This window comes from Spermophilus citellus (assembly GCF_964194105.1).
Source record: "Spermophilus citellus genome assembly, chromosome: 2".
NCBI lineage: Eukaryota > Metazoa > Chordata > Mammalia > Rodentia > Sciuridae > Spermophilus > Spermophilus citellus.
Window position 1 is genome coordinate 158,031,747 of NC_138183.1, and position 15,041 is coordinate 158,046,787.

Below are 15,041 nucleotides of genomic sequence, written 5' to 3' on the forward strand. Positions count from 1 at the left end.
TGGGTTCTGTACAGACTGTCCCCTTGGAGACGAAGTTGGCAAGACCTGGCCTTTCCAAGTGGACTGCAATCCACGGCTACACCATCTGGGTGGTAGGCTCTGCTTAGTGAGGAAGCAAATCTGAAGCCAATATGAGCAGTGCATTGGCCTTCTCAGGGCACAATGCCACATTGCTGGTGCCAGATACCAGAATCACTCTCTGGATCCCCTGAGAGCAGTTAAGAAAGGATCAAGACTGGCGATTTGGAAGACCTCCCAGGAAGCACCTGGACTCTGGCCATGGAAACCAAATCAAATCTTGGGTAGGAAGAGTATGGTGCATACATATGCAATTCATTCATCCATTCAACAGACATTTACAGACCCCTGTTGAGGCAGGGTATCTATTCTAACTTTCCAGCTTGGGTTTTATTGTTACCTATGTTTGATTGCTCTGTTATCACATTAATATAGGGTAACATAGTCTTAAAGAAAATGAATAATTTCCTCTTTTGCTTGATAAAAAAGAATTGCAGTTTCTCAGTTCCCATGACAGACTCTCCATTCTCAGATTTGTCTTCGGTTTCATCAGCCAACTGGATTTCAAGTGATGCACCAGCCTCCAGGAAGCCAGATGCTGAGGGACCTACTTCCTGGGTAAATGTGCTTCAGAAGGTAGATGGAACTGGGAGCATGGAGCCAATCCTTCCTGGTTCCATTGCTACCTCTGGCCAAGTAGCACAAAAGAAATGTAGAGGCCAGTTTTGCAAAGAAAAGAAGAAAGAAGAAGAGGAAAGGGGGAAAGAGAAGGGAAAGGAGATGGGAAGAGAGAAGGTGAAGGAGAAGGAGAAGAGCTACCCTTCTACTCTCCTGGGATGAATATAACTCTCATTTTGTATTCTGAGTTCTTCCAGGGTAAGAAGGAGAAGTAGATATATTTGAGCCTTATTTCTGAAGCTTCTATCCGTCATTCTATAAGCCAGTCCAAAAAGAGTGCTTCTATCTAGGGAACAGAAAAGCCAATTAGATGTCAATAGACTCACCTCTTCATTGCCATCATGGGGGAAAGCATCAGCTCACCCTTCCAGTGTTTCTTAAGCCTCTGTCTCTGTACCTGATCACATGCCCTACTCGTTGATCCTAAGTCCAACTTGACCCATCCCAAACCCATATGGTGAAGTACTCAGATTACCTTTTTTATTACTATATTTCCTTCTTGTTTGGCTCCCCAACCTTGACTGTCAAGGGCCATGCACCCCCTGAAGACCCCTTCAGCAGCATATCATTAGATCCCTGATCTAGGTCAAGCATCCCCAGGTCAGAGGAACATGCCTGAAGATTGTCAAATCCTTTGCCATCTGCTTCAGTCACCTGACTGCCTTTCCATTTCTCTTATTTTCCTCACATTTCTCAGCTCCATCTCCGGTGATGATAACAGCAATGTGCCAGGCACAGTGTGAGAAGCTTTGCACACATTACTGAACATCACCCTCACAATGACTTCATGAGCTTGGAGCAGCTATGATTCTCATTCTATGTGTGAAGACGAGGAGACAGAAGATTAAGTCACTCATTCAAGTTGCACAGCCAGTGAGGGTAAAAATCGGTGTCGAGCTCAGGTCCTCCTTACCCCACAGTTCACTAGTGACCACCCACTGTCCTCCCCCAGTTTGCTCTGATCTTGGAGTGTCTCATTCTCATTCTGGGAATTCCACTGTGGTGTCACCTAAGAACTGTTCCTCACATCAGGGAACCTGCTCTCCACCACTGCTTGTTCAGTACTGGTCCTCTCCCAAACCTCAGCCTTGCTCTGGGCTCAGCCTAGCTCTTCTTTATCTTACTGAATACATGATAGACAACGGTATTGAGCAAACAGCTGCCCCTAATATTGTTCTGCTAACTGATTAGTTTCTGGTCTTCTACCCCAGGCAGGTAGGCCCTCTAGTCTCGGTGTCAGAGTCACTACTTTCTATTCTGAAGGATGGTTTTGTCATCCTTCTGATTCTGTCTTTTGCTTGATGGACTATCACATACCCATGCCCCACTCCATGCAAGCAGATCATGCTTCATCCACTCTCCCCTTTGCCTAATCTGTGTCAATTCCCAGGAAAGAATCTGGGAGAATTATTCAAATGGTCTTGTGAGGAGTCTTAATGGTCAGCGCCTATAGGGGTCCCCCTATGTAATTTAATTCAGCAGTCACTGCTAAAGGGGAAACAAAGGATCTTGTAAAGCACTTTCCTTGTCAAAGTGAATGTGAAGAGGGTAAGCAGACTGTGCCTCTCCAGCCTCATCCCCTCCTCACAACGAAAGAGTCCCCTGAAACCCAGAATTGGGAAGCACTCCCCTCGGCAGAGTGGGCAGCTGGGCTCTGAGCATCTTCTGATAGGAACCTCCACCAGCCCTGAAGGCAGCCCCAGCCTCCGCTGTCCTGGGGTGCTGTTTTCCATTAATATGCTCATATTTCATCTGCTTTAGCATTTTGTTTTCCCAAGCCTCTTAATCCCTTATAATTGAAGATATTTTATGCTGATGAGCACTGGTGTTAATCATGCCTCTGGGCCCTGCCTAAAGGGACACTTTATCTTATTTTTTTCTTGGGCCTTATGCCAACTTGCACTTTTCCCCACCTCCAGGGAGTAGACTCTCTCCTCAAGAGTGGAATGGAGGCCAGAGGTAAGGAAGAGCTTTCTGACTGTTGGCCTTTCAAGACCTTGAAACTAAGCACTGAAGGGAATTCGTTTTATGAGAGATTTTTTTTAAGAATGGAGACACTCCTTCCCATTCCTTGTCACCCAACCAGTTCAACACTTCATCCTAGAACCTTGGGAAGGAAGCTAGTGATGCATGGATTCCACTGCCTAGCTGGGAGTGCAGACTGTCCCATCTCAGTGGGTTCCTGAATATTCTCAAGGAGGAGACCAAAGAAGTGGGGTGGGTGGGAAAGATTTACAACCTGATTGGAATTCATAAGTAGCGCCCACGAAGTCAGCTGGGAGCCCCCCAAAGATTAAAAGGAGAGCTCAGCTTGCCTGCAAAGCTTCCACTGATCCAGCTCCTCCGAGGGCTTTCCTGGTGACCACACCGGGCTTCCAGGAGCATTGTTCCCCTCAACTTCAAAGCAGGGATTTTGTTAAATTAAAAATGCATAAAGCCACAACCTTGTTTTCTTTCAATTTTAGTGCTCACAGAACTAGAAAGGATTGATATGCCAGTAATAGCAGACAGGAGGGAGAAGAATTTATGACCCCAGAAGTGCTGAGGCAAAGCAATAGAAAGAAGCATTTAAGTCTTTCTATTAAAGTAACTCATATTAAAAAGTAATAGAAGCTGGGGTGGCAGAGGCCCTACTTATTTCATCAGTGATGCCAACAATCAGCAATTTGTCATGGCTGGAGAACAGGAAATAACCGTCTGCCCCACGAATGAGCCAAAGCTCAGCTCAGCCTGTCAAGGAAAAGCCGATCACAATCTGGGAACACTGGAATAGACGACTTAAGGACTCACAAGGAAGAGGGAGGGAGACGGCACATCACCCTCTGGGGCTGGCAGGACAGGTCCAACTTGGATTTCTTGGCCCTTGAAGTGCCAACCTGCAAAACTGCCTAAAGCTAAAAAAACCAGGAATCCAACAGGTGGTCTTGGGAAGCTGGGGGCTGCTTCTTTCTAAGTGACAGCTCTGGAAGGTCCGGGCCAGGGTGGCAGCCTTACCTCCCTATATCTGCATGCCCATTCTTTCCAAGAATATGGAGGACCTAGTGTGAACACGATGAGCTTCTGTCCTATCTGAAAAACCACACCTTTCCATAGCTCTGCCCTTCTTTGCCTAGAGAGAAGGACACACAAACACAGTTTTCTTTAGATTTAATTTAAAAGTCAGTGACATCAAAATATCTCCTTAAATTTGATGAATGTGTCCTTTTAGCCTCACCTCATGTCTCCCTTTATGCACCTCCAATTCTTCAGCATTTGGGATACAATTACTGACCCTGTGTCTGCTCCATCCACTCATTGCCTGAATCCCTACTACCAAGCATCTGTCTGCTACAGCGGTTCCTACTCGGGCCCTAAGCATCCTTTGGTACCATTGGTGCCTTTGCTCCTTGAATTTTTGTTTTTCTCCTCTGCTGACCTTGTAAACAATATCTTCATTCTCCTTCATACCCTTTGATCAGTTTTCCTCCTCCTCCTCACCTCAAATGTGGGACTGTCCCAAGGTTCAGACTTTAGCAGTCAGCTCTTCTATCTGAATCTGAGCTGTCTCTCCTTCAGGATTTAAATCTGTATTCAGTTTCAATAAATATTCCCATAGGAGTGAACTGTAGACCACTGGGTGAGCTAAATGGATGTCCTTATTAACACTTCATCATTTTGCCATGTGTCATTCCCCAATTCCAGGTGACCTTTGATGCTGCCTGGTACCCTTCCACTTTAGCCTCTCTTAAGTTCTTCTCTTCTGTCCCCTGGTCTCCTGCCCACTCAACCCACATTTTCCCACCTGCCATCACCACCTCTGCCAGACATGCATAGGTTCCTAGCTGCTGATCATGCATCCACATCTAGAATTCTAGGCCTGACTCTTAGCCTTTCCCAAAAGGAGGGGACCAGGAATCAAGTGTAAATTTCTGAAGTTTGAAATAGAAATAAAGAAATAGAAGGGTCACCAAAGGGTAAAGAAAGTCCTACAGTATTTTCTTGTGATTAGTTGACCACAAAAGAATGAGAAAGAGAAGAAAAATTCTTCTGACCCTAGGGACTTCCAAAGAGGTATCCATGATCTTGGAAGAAGAGCACAAGGAAGATTGATTCCGTTTGAAGGATATTCTCAGATAACCCAGAACATACCATTTAAATCCCTAATAGGACTCTTTATTTCGACCATGTTTTTTACAACATTCTCTCTTCTTTAGAAATTTTCAACTTGAAATATCAGAGTCGGGTCTGAGTTCTTAGAGAAGGGACAAACTTTGAGGGGTCCAAAAGAACAGATGAGGCAAGAAGAGCAGGACTAATGCACAAATGTGAGGATTGTCTGTGGCTCAGTATCTAATCAGGATGTGGGGTTACGATATTTATGTTTTTATGCTCAATATAATTTGCAGCTAGGGATAAGCATCACCTCTCACTGTTTTATTATTGCTCTAGGTACTTTTTTTGATCTTGTGATGACTTCAGAGACTGAATATATTCTTCCACCACCACAACAATGATGACAAAGACTACTCCTTCTATCATTCTTCTTGGGAACTGCAATATCAACACTGATGAATCCATTCAATACCCCAGCCTCCCAATTCCATGATTTCCTTATTTCTGATAATGATGCCCTCCCCACACCTCAGCCCTATTCACCCAAGACTTTAGAATCAGCCACAACTGTACCACTTTGGAAACCTCAGCTTCCAACGTCACATTCATGGACCATAATTTCTTACCTTTCCAGTACATTCTACTACTCCTTTCTGAATCTCTATAACCCCGTTGGGATCTCTAATTCACAGACTCCCACTATAGTGTTTTATTCTACATTTTTTCCTCATATACTCACCAAGGTAGTGGTGATTCCTATTTAGGGAGGATATTTAAGAATTTGAATTTTTTTTTTTTTTTTTTGTCAGTGACTGGGGAAGCTAAGGTAGGACACTATTAAGTTTGCTTCTGCAAGTTAATGAGACCCTAAGCAACTTAAGACCCTGTCTCAAAAAAATAAAAAGGGCTGGATATGTAACTTAGTGGCAAAGCATCTCTGGACTTAATTCTCAATACCAAAAAAAAATTTTTTTTTGAATTTTTAAGGGTTGTTGACTATTGGATGTATGGAGTGAAGAAGAAATAGTCTCATGATATCTGACTTGGGTTTCTGATCTCTACAATTGTAGCAGGGAAATGATGGGTTCTGGTCCGGACAAGTTGAGTTTGAGGTGTCTTATGGACCTCCAATAGGTGGTGGTTTTATATAAAAGCAGAGACATATTTGGAAGTCATCAAGGTGTAGGCTTTCATTATCTTTCAGATCTATATAGTCTCCTGCTTTATCTCTCTTTTCCCAGCATACTCCTTCTGACCCATCCTGCATTCTAAATGACAAGATTCGTCATGCTGCTGACCTACTTGAGGCCCTTACTACTCCCTACTGACTTCCATTCAAAGTGCTAAATATAGGAGGACTTTTGAGATCTAGCCTCTGGTACAGAGCCAAACCTCATTGCCCAACCATTCCCTATGTTTCCAGTTAACCAAATATGAAATAGCCTTTCCTGCCTTTCCTGCCTAGCAAACTCCTATTAGTTCTTTACATTTAATTCAGATGCCGCCTTATTAGCAAAGACTTCTGTTCTCCAAGGCAGGGATATTGTTTCCACCTCTGTGCTCTCCTTGTTAGTTATTTCTACATCTGATAGCACTTACCACATTGGTTGCATAATGCCTGCAGGCTCATTCAGTCAGACAGTGGACTCTTTGTGGGCCCCAACTTTGCTCTCTATATGCCATTTCTCCCAAAGTCCAACAGTGTCTAGCATATCATAGCTCCACCATTAGCATTGCTGAGTGAATCTGTGAACTTTAATCAGTGATTTGAGCCTTGACTCCATGATTTCTTTGCCAGTGGGGGCAGGGAAAGGATCAAATGACACATTGGTGATTAAAAAAAAAAATCCTTAAGAATTCTGGCAGAGAAGAGAGGAGAAAATCATGTGTTCTGATTTGCTATCCTCTCTTACCCTCATACATGCAAGCAAAACTCTAGTTAAATCAGACCCCAAAGACCTCTACTCTTCCTGCTAGCACAATCACAGATAAGAATATGGAGACGATGTCCTCCAGGACTTGAAAATTCAATAGAACTAGAGATAGTTCCTTGGGCTTCAATTTCAAGCAACTCAGGAGAACAATTACTGTTTTCTATAGCCTGTCAGGATACTTAACGTGTGTATGGAACCTCCTGAGACTTATGTCTTGGAGGATTTCTCCCCATAGTGCAATTTATCTGCACTTTGAAAGGGTATTTTGTTTTAGAATGAAGAGGGAGTAGAACAATAGTTGAATCTGCTCCTTTGTAACCCTGGACATATTGTTTCCTGTCACTATTAAGTTTCTCATTTATAGATAGAAGGATTTGGACTAAATAATATCTAATACATATTTCAAATTTCCAATTTTATGAGGGTTCCAATTTTCAGTAGAATAATAATAGCCACTTAAGTCCAAATTAATTCATATAACCTCAAAAATTAAAAAAAAAAGTCATAAAAATCAACACAAGTAAATAAGACTAGTTAAAGCCCAAGACTTCAGCATAAGTAGGAAGCCAGTTTTGTACAAGTCAGGAAATAAAGATAACCAGCAGAACCATCTGGAACGTGGATGCCATAGAAGACAGGAAAACAAGGACTGGGAGGACAGGGGCTAGAAAGAGAGAGTGCCACCCAGGGGAATATATCAGTCTTGGGGCATCTGCACACTGGCTACCACAGAATTGATCAGAAAAAATCTTGAAGGCATAAAGGACCAAAGATGGCAACCTTGAGAAGGGATTGATTCTGACGGAGAGGAGATGATTTCAAAGAGGCATCATTTAGAGACTTGGTGGCAAAAAGAAAGAAGAAATAGGAAGCAGAAATGAACATCAGTGATCTTACAGAAATAAAAGAGCATCACCGACTCAGAAGGCACACCAATGGCTCTCTCATCAAAGGCACCACCCAGGAAAGAAGTTGCATTTCACATCTCAGTAAAAGGGTACTCCTGGACAATCATGCACACCTCCCATCCCTGTCTATATACAACTCTTACTGCCAGTCTGGGAAAATAGGTATTCCAAAATGAACAGAAAATGACTGACAGTATCAGTACAAGGTTAATGTAAAAAGAAAAATCAAAAAGAGATATAAACTCTTTCAGCTGATAAAAAATTCTCCCCCAAATCCATCCATGAAGTTAAAGAAAACTATAACGATACCTCAAACTGGAATAAGCGTCCTTAAACACACATTTACATGTGAAAACAACTCAAATTAGAAATTTAAACCTGCAGATAGAAATGAATAACAGTAACAAAAAAGAAGGAATAATTGATTAAACTTCAAGAAAAAGATAAAATTATCTTAGACATGAAAACTAAATTACAAGATGCCCAAGAAAAAAATGAATTCAATTAAAAAAAATCTAATGAGAGAGGAAGAAAAAACACTCAACAGTCAAGAAAACAAAATGATGTTTTAAAAAGGTACTTAAAAATAAATTTTAAAAAGTGGTTAAGATAGAAGAGAGCAAAAATAGTTGAATATAAGTAATTGGAGTCTCTAAGAAAAAAAATTGAAATAATATTGAAATATTATTACACCTGTCATCCAAGAATACTTTCCAGAAATAAAAGGAGACCTAAATCTGAAGATTGAAGGGCCTTGCCTTGCGCCTGGGAATACTGACTGAAATGCTTACGTCTGAGATATAACTTGATTAAACTGAAAACTTTTTCACTACCTTTGATAGTTGAAGGAAAATTTGGAAGTCAGACTTTTCAACTTCTGCCAACAATGGATCAAGAATTTCAAGAAATTTCAAGAAAAGACTGTGAGCAAAAGACTTTATATCCAATCAAGTTGTCCTTAAAATTTAAGGCCTGAGAAACAGCCACTCGGGAGGCTGAGGCAGGAGGATCACGAGTTCAAACCCAGTGCTTAGCGACTTAGCAAGGCCCTAAGCAACTCAGCGAGACCCTGTCTCTAGTAAAATATAAAAAGGGGCTGGGGATGTGGCTCAGTGGTTAAGCACCCCTAGGTTCAATTCCTGGTACCCCCCACCCACCCAAAAAAGAGGCAAGGATAAAGGGAAATGTTAATGAAGAGAATCAACAAAAATTCAAACTTTGTCTAATGAAGAGCTGTCTAGGAGACTTCAAGAACAGGATTTAGAGCAAGTACTATGTTCCCTGCTCGAACACTAAAACCAAGGTGGGGCAATGGTGGAAGACCTCAACACAAATGCTAGATGTTCTGTAAAAGGAAATATAATACAACTTGGAAAACAAGCAAGAAAGTCAAAGTTAAAAGAATAAAAGGAGGATGGAAGCAGGGAGGGAAAGGGAACTTATTGGAGAAAGAGATTGATCCAATTATGTTGTGTGCATCTATGATGATAGCATAGTAAATCCCTCTGTCGTGTATAATTATAATGCACCAAAAAAAATAAAGACTAAAATAAAATAAAAATTTGTAAAAAGAAGAAAGTCAAGTCATTGGCTGTCACATAGATAGTAAAGAGGAGTCAAATATTACAGTGAAACCTGACAACTGAATAATAGATGCCTGAGTAGGAAAAAGGGTGCTCTGGATGCCACGAAAGTATAATGTGCTAGACCAGCAAGAGACGTTCCTAAATTCTGAAAGAAATACCAAAAAGAAAAGCAAAGAACAGAAAACGAAGAGAAAGAAGCACAGTGAATGCAGCATAATACTTACAGTAGGTACAGAATATATATATATGACATACATAATAATATATATTAGCTCATATTGATATATTATTATATATTATTATAATATATATGTATATATATGACATTATTAGGGACAAACACATTAGTGACACTAATAAATGTAAATGCACTTAACTATGAAATATAATGAAATGTAAATGTACTTAACTGTTGAAGGATTTTTTTTTTTCAAGTCAGCTCCAAGAGTGAAAGTCCATAGCATGGTGAACACAAGACACATTTAAAAATGAAATGATTCAAAACATTAAACACAAAATGATCAGCAAGCTATATCAGGCAAATAAAAACAATAAGAAAGAGAAGTTGTGATCCTAACACCAGATAAAGCACATTCTGAAATAGAAAGTGCAGAAGTAGCCCACTTATATTATAGCCCATATATGGAGATGGGGTATATTACAAGTCTGGCATCACGAATACTGAAGAAAAGATGAACTTTTAACAAATGGCCCTGGTGCAACTGAAGTACCTTCCACAGCAACGACACCAGTTTCTTTGCTCATATCATTTAGTATAATAAACTCCAAAAATATGAAGTAACTAAACATAAAAGATGAAACTCTAGGACTGGGGTTGTGGCTCAGTGGTGGAGCGCTTGCCCAGCATGTGTGAGGTCCTGGGTTCCATCCTCAGCACTGCATTTTTTTTTAAAAAGATGAAACCTTATAGGTAATGTGTGTAGGAAAAAGCTTTCTGTGGCTGGAGATAAAAACTACAATAAAAAAGTCTGATTTTATTTTTAAAAAAACTTTAATAAGGTGAAAAAAATCATAAGTCTAAAGACAAGTGATAAAATGGGAGACAAAAAGTCTGTAATATTTCATAGATAAAGGGCCATTATCCTTAATATATTAATATAGGGAATAAATATTTTAAAACCTGATAGAAAATTATACAATTTTTTAAAGCTCTCAAAAAAACCATACAATTCTCCTTACAGATCTTGAAAGATGTTCAATTTTACTCATAATGAAGAAAAGTAAATTAAAAGTAGGCTGTGTTCTCAGTTAAGAAATTAGAAAATAAAAGAAGAAATTAGTTAGGGCTAGTGCTTGTCTTGTCTACATGCAAGAAGCCCTGGGTTCAATCCCCAGTACCTCAAAACAAAACAAAACAAAACAAAAAAGGAAGGAGGAGTAGGAGGAAAGACAGAAAGGAATGAAGGAAAGAAAGAAAGAAGCCTTTGAAAATCTTGGCAGTCAGTCCATTGTGAAGCTGTAGGGAAATTACCTCTCATATACTCTCGGTGAAAAAGAAAAATGGTACAATCCCTATAGAAGGGAACGTGACAATATTAATAAAGCTACGGACATACTTGCCCTTTGACCCAGCAATCCCATTTTTTAAAATTTCCCTTAAAATACCTCTCTAATGATTACAATATGAAAACATTCACAAGGGTTTTCCTTGTGGTATTATGTATAATAAAAGAATTATTGGAAATTATCTAAATGCTCATTCACAGGAATATGATGAAATAAATAATAATGTCTCCATGAGATGGAGGGCTATACAACTACAAGAAGGATGAGTTCATATATCAGTTCTATATGAACTGAAGTAGAGTGAGTGATAACTATAAACTAAAAACAAAAAATAGGCAGATTTTATAGTATACCTTTTACATAAAAAACAAGGGGAAATGAGAATACAGAATACATGTAATACACACATATGCTGTTCGTTGGCTGATTTTTCCAAAACACGAGATGGTAAATTAGGAACTAAAGTTTACCTCATGGGGAGTGAGTAGGAGCAAGGTAAAAAGGATTAGGAAAGGGAGGAAATTCTGAGTGTGCTTTTTATATTGTTTTGAGTAGTTATTATTTTATGTATTTAAAAATAAGTACAATCAATAGGGAAGAAAGGAAATATTTTACATTTGCAAAACATAAGCAAAATAAATAATAAAAATATCTAAAGTTGAATAAATATAGCCCTAACTATATATCAAAGTTACAACATAATTACACAGAAAAAAAAATCCAAGGAACTTTGGAACACAGTACTGTGGATGACCACTCTGAGTGGAATATATTATAAGGTACGGACAAAAATAACTGCAAAGAAATCTTGAACTTTAAGTTTTTGTTGGTAGTTATATTGATTTTGAGATCTGGTAACTACTTTTGTATTGTTGGATTAGGCAAGTTCTTCCTATCAGGGTTTAAAATAATAATATTAAGTAGAAGAGAGGGATAATCTTTGACATTAGATTAGAATTGAGGATATCACTATAAATTTGTGATTATGTTTGATAAATGAATTATTTTATTTTCCATCACTATGATAAAATACATGATGCTGGGTAATGTATAAAGAAAAGAAGTTTATTTAGCTCACAGTTTTAGAGATAAATAAAAAATCCAAAGTCAGGAAGGTCCATGATTCAGTCTCTGGTGAGGGCCCCTTAGCTGTGCCACATGGCTGATAGCCTCATGGCAGAGTGTGTGTGTAAGAAGAGATCTCATGACAAGATAGGAAGCCAGAGAGTGTTGAAGGCCTTGTCTTGCTCTTTCATGGCAATCCCTGTGTTGGAAACTAACTAGGGTCCACAAGACGTGTGACAATGCTCAACCTCCCATATTGTCACATGGGAGACCAAATTTCCTACACATGAACATTTGTGGAACAAACAACTTCCAAATCATGGCTGTGTGTGTGTGTGTGTGTGTGTGTGTGTGTGTGTGTGTGTGTGTGTGTGTTCTCAGCTTTCTTTACTATACTGTCCCAGAAATAATGACAGCCCAATCTCAATGAGAAAAACCTAACTTTGTGAGTTGAATTGTGTCCCCAAAGAGATACTTTAGAGTTCTAACCCCCAAGTACTTTTGAGTATGACTTTATTTGGGAATAGTCTTGGCAGGTGTGAGCAAGTTAGGATGAGGGCATACTGGATTCTGATGGACCCTAAGTCCAGTGACTGGTGTTATAATAAGGCCATGTGAAGACACGCAGAAGCAAGACTGCCACATGAAGATGGATGCAGAGATCCCAGGGAGGCCAACACAAGCCAAGCAATGCCAAAGATAGTCAACAGCCTTGAGGAATTAGGAAGAGGCAAAATTCCATCCTTCCCCAGAGGCTCCCGAGAGAGCTTTGTCCTGGTGACCCTGATTTCTCACTTTCAGTCTCCAGAACTATGACAGAATAAACGACGTTGCTTCAAGTCACTCTTATATGGCACTTTGTTATGGCAGCCCCTGGAAACTATGCCTGGCAATCAAATTTCTAAACCCCATCTGACAAAAGAATCGGGCTCCTTGAAAAAAAATATTCTGGTGCCACTTAGTCTGAGGCATCAAAAATACTAAGTAAACCTGAAACACTTAGTGTGCCAAAAAAAGCAAGGACTACTTGAAAATGGTGGGAGCATGACAAAAAGACAAGAAGCCAACCCAGTGAGGCTCTCATTGGCCAAATGTGGAGTTATTTGAGCATTCAAAAGAATAAGGAAAAGTGATTGCCTAACATGAGTCCAGAGAGTAACTCAGAAGAATCTCTGTGGTGATGGAGATATTCTGTATCTTGACAGAGGTGTTGAGTTCCATGGGTGTGTATACTTGACAAACTCATCTCACTGTATGCTTCTATCTAGATGCTGCACTGTATGTAAATTAAATGTTTTTAAAAGGAACAGTGATAATAATGGACCACAACAAGTTGAATTTTTAAAAATTCACGAGTCCATAATGATAGTAAAAAACAAAAGTTGGAAGAGTTAGAAGAAGATAAGCTCTTTTACCAAAGAATGCTAACTAGCAATGTAGTAAGCACTATAGGCTGAGCAAATCCCCATTTTTCAACCCCAAATGTAAATATTGATTCAGACCAGGATAATCAATGCATGCTAAAATGAAGTGAATGGATTTTGGAGACCAGTATGTTCAACTAGTCTCAAAGTACCAGTCAGGTGAGAGGAAGGGTATCTTTGCAATGAAGAATTCCAGCAGACACTGAGAGCCAAGCAATCAGCTTCAGCATCTCCAGTAATGGGACAAGTTGACATTGTGTACCTCATGGTGTGATGCTAAAAAGTGAGGCTCTCATTGGCCAAATGTGGAGTTTATTTGAGCATTAAAAAGAGTAAGGAAAGGTGATTGCCTAACATGAGTACAGAGAGTAACACAGAAGAAATAATGATAGTAGAAAACAAAAGTTGGAGGATGCAGGATGCAGCCCCACCTGGAGATCACACCTACCAAAAATGCTAATCTGAATCTAATCATGGAGAACCATGCAGACAAATCAAAATCATCAGGCATTCTTCAATGTCATAAACGACCAGCAGAGGAAGGGAAACTGCTTTCAATTAAAAATTAAGAAGACAAAATAAACTCAGTACAAAGATTGATCATTGATTGGATAATGAAAAAATACTAAAAAAAGTCATTCTTAGGACAATCATGGAAATTTGAACATAGCTTAGATATTAGATAAAACTATGGTGTGGTGTCTTTGTTAAATGTCCTAAGTGTGTTAATTAAAATGTAGTCATATAGCTCCTAAGGTTGTGGCTCAATGATGGAGTATGCACCTTACATGTGTGGGGCACTGGGTTCGATCCTCAGCACCACATAAAAATAAATAATGGTATTGTGTCCATCTACAACTAGAAAAATATTTTTTAAAATGTGGTTATATAGAATAACACTATTTAAATAAAAAAGAGATAGAGAAAAGAAGCAAACATGGCAAAAAATGTTAGTAATTGGTCAATCAACGTGAAAAGGATAGGGGTATGAATTTTACTATTTTTTTCCAATGGTCAATTTAGAATGTTTCAAAATAAAATACTGGGGAAAATACTATACTTAATGGAGAAATATTTTTTGAATACTAAGTTTATGCATTTCTTCCTGCAAAGTATCTTTTTACATCTATCACTTTGTCACTGCAATGACTCTAGTTTGCAATCCCATCATAATTTCATGAGGATCACCAGAAATGTTAACATCATAGTTTACAAGCCTCTTTCTTCCTCCTCCCAAACCATTTTTTTCTAAATGGAGTGTTTATGAAGACACAACTCTGCACAAATTTTTCCAATAGGTCCAAGTTTTCTTGGGGCTAAATTCAAAACCCTTTAGTCTAGCAGTTTCATTAATTCTGAACCTGTATTTCAAATTGCTGGTCTGACATCTCCATGTGAAACCTGCAATAGTGTCAAACGTAACTCAACCAGTACAGAATCTGACATCTCTCCCTCCAAACCTAATTCTCCTGTTATACTTCCTATCTAGGCACAACACTTCCCTCTCAGCCCCCTGGGCAGGTCCTCTCATGATGAGCGTAAGTTTCTGCCCATTCTTCATACCCTGCAAACAAGACCTGTTATTTCCTTAAGGTCTGTTGCATTCATCCCCTTGTCCATCTCTCACCTTAGGCTTTTAGCATCTCCAAGCTCTGATCTGCTGCCTGCCTACCACATGGCCTCTCCCTGATGTTCTATAGTACACATTAAGTGATTATCATCTCATGATTAGAGACAACAAGGAAGTAAAAGACCCTGACCCGATTACCCTTTTGATCTCTCATATTCTCACCAAATAGGCTCAGGAGA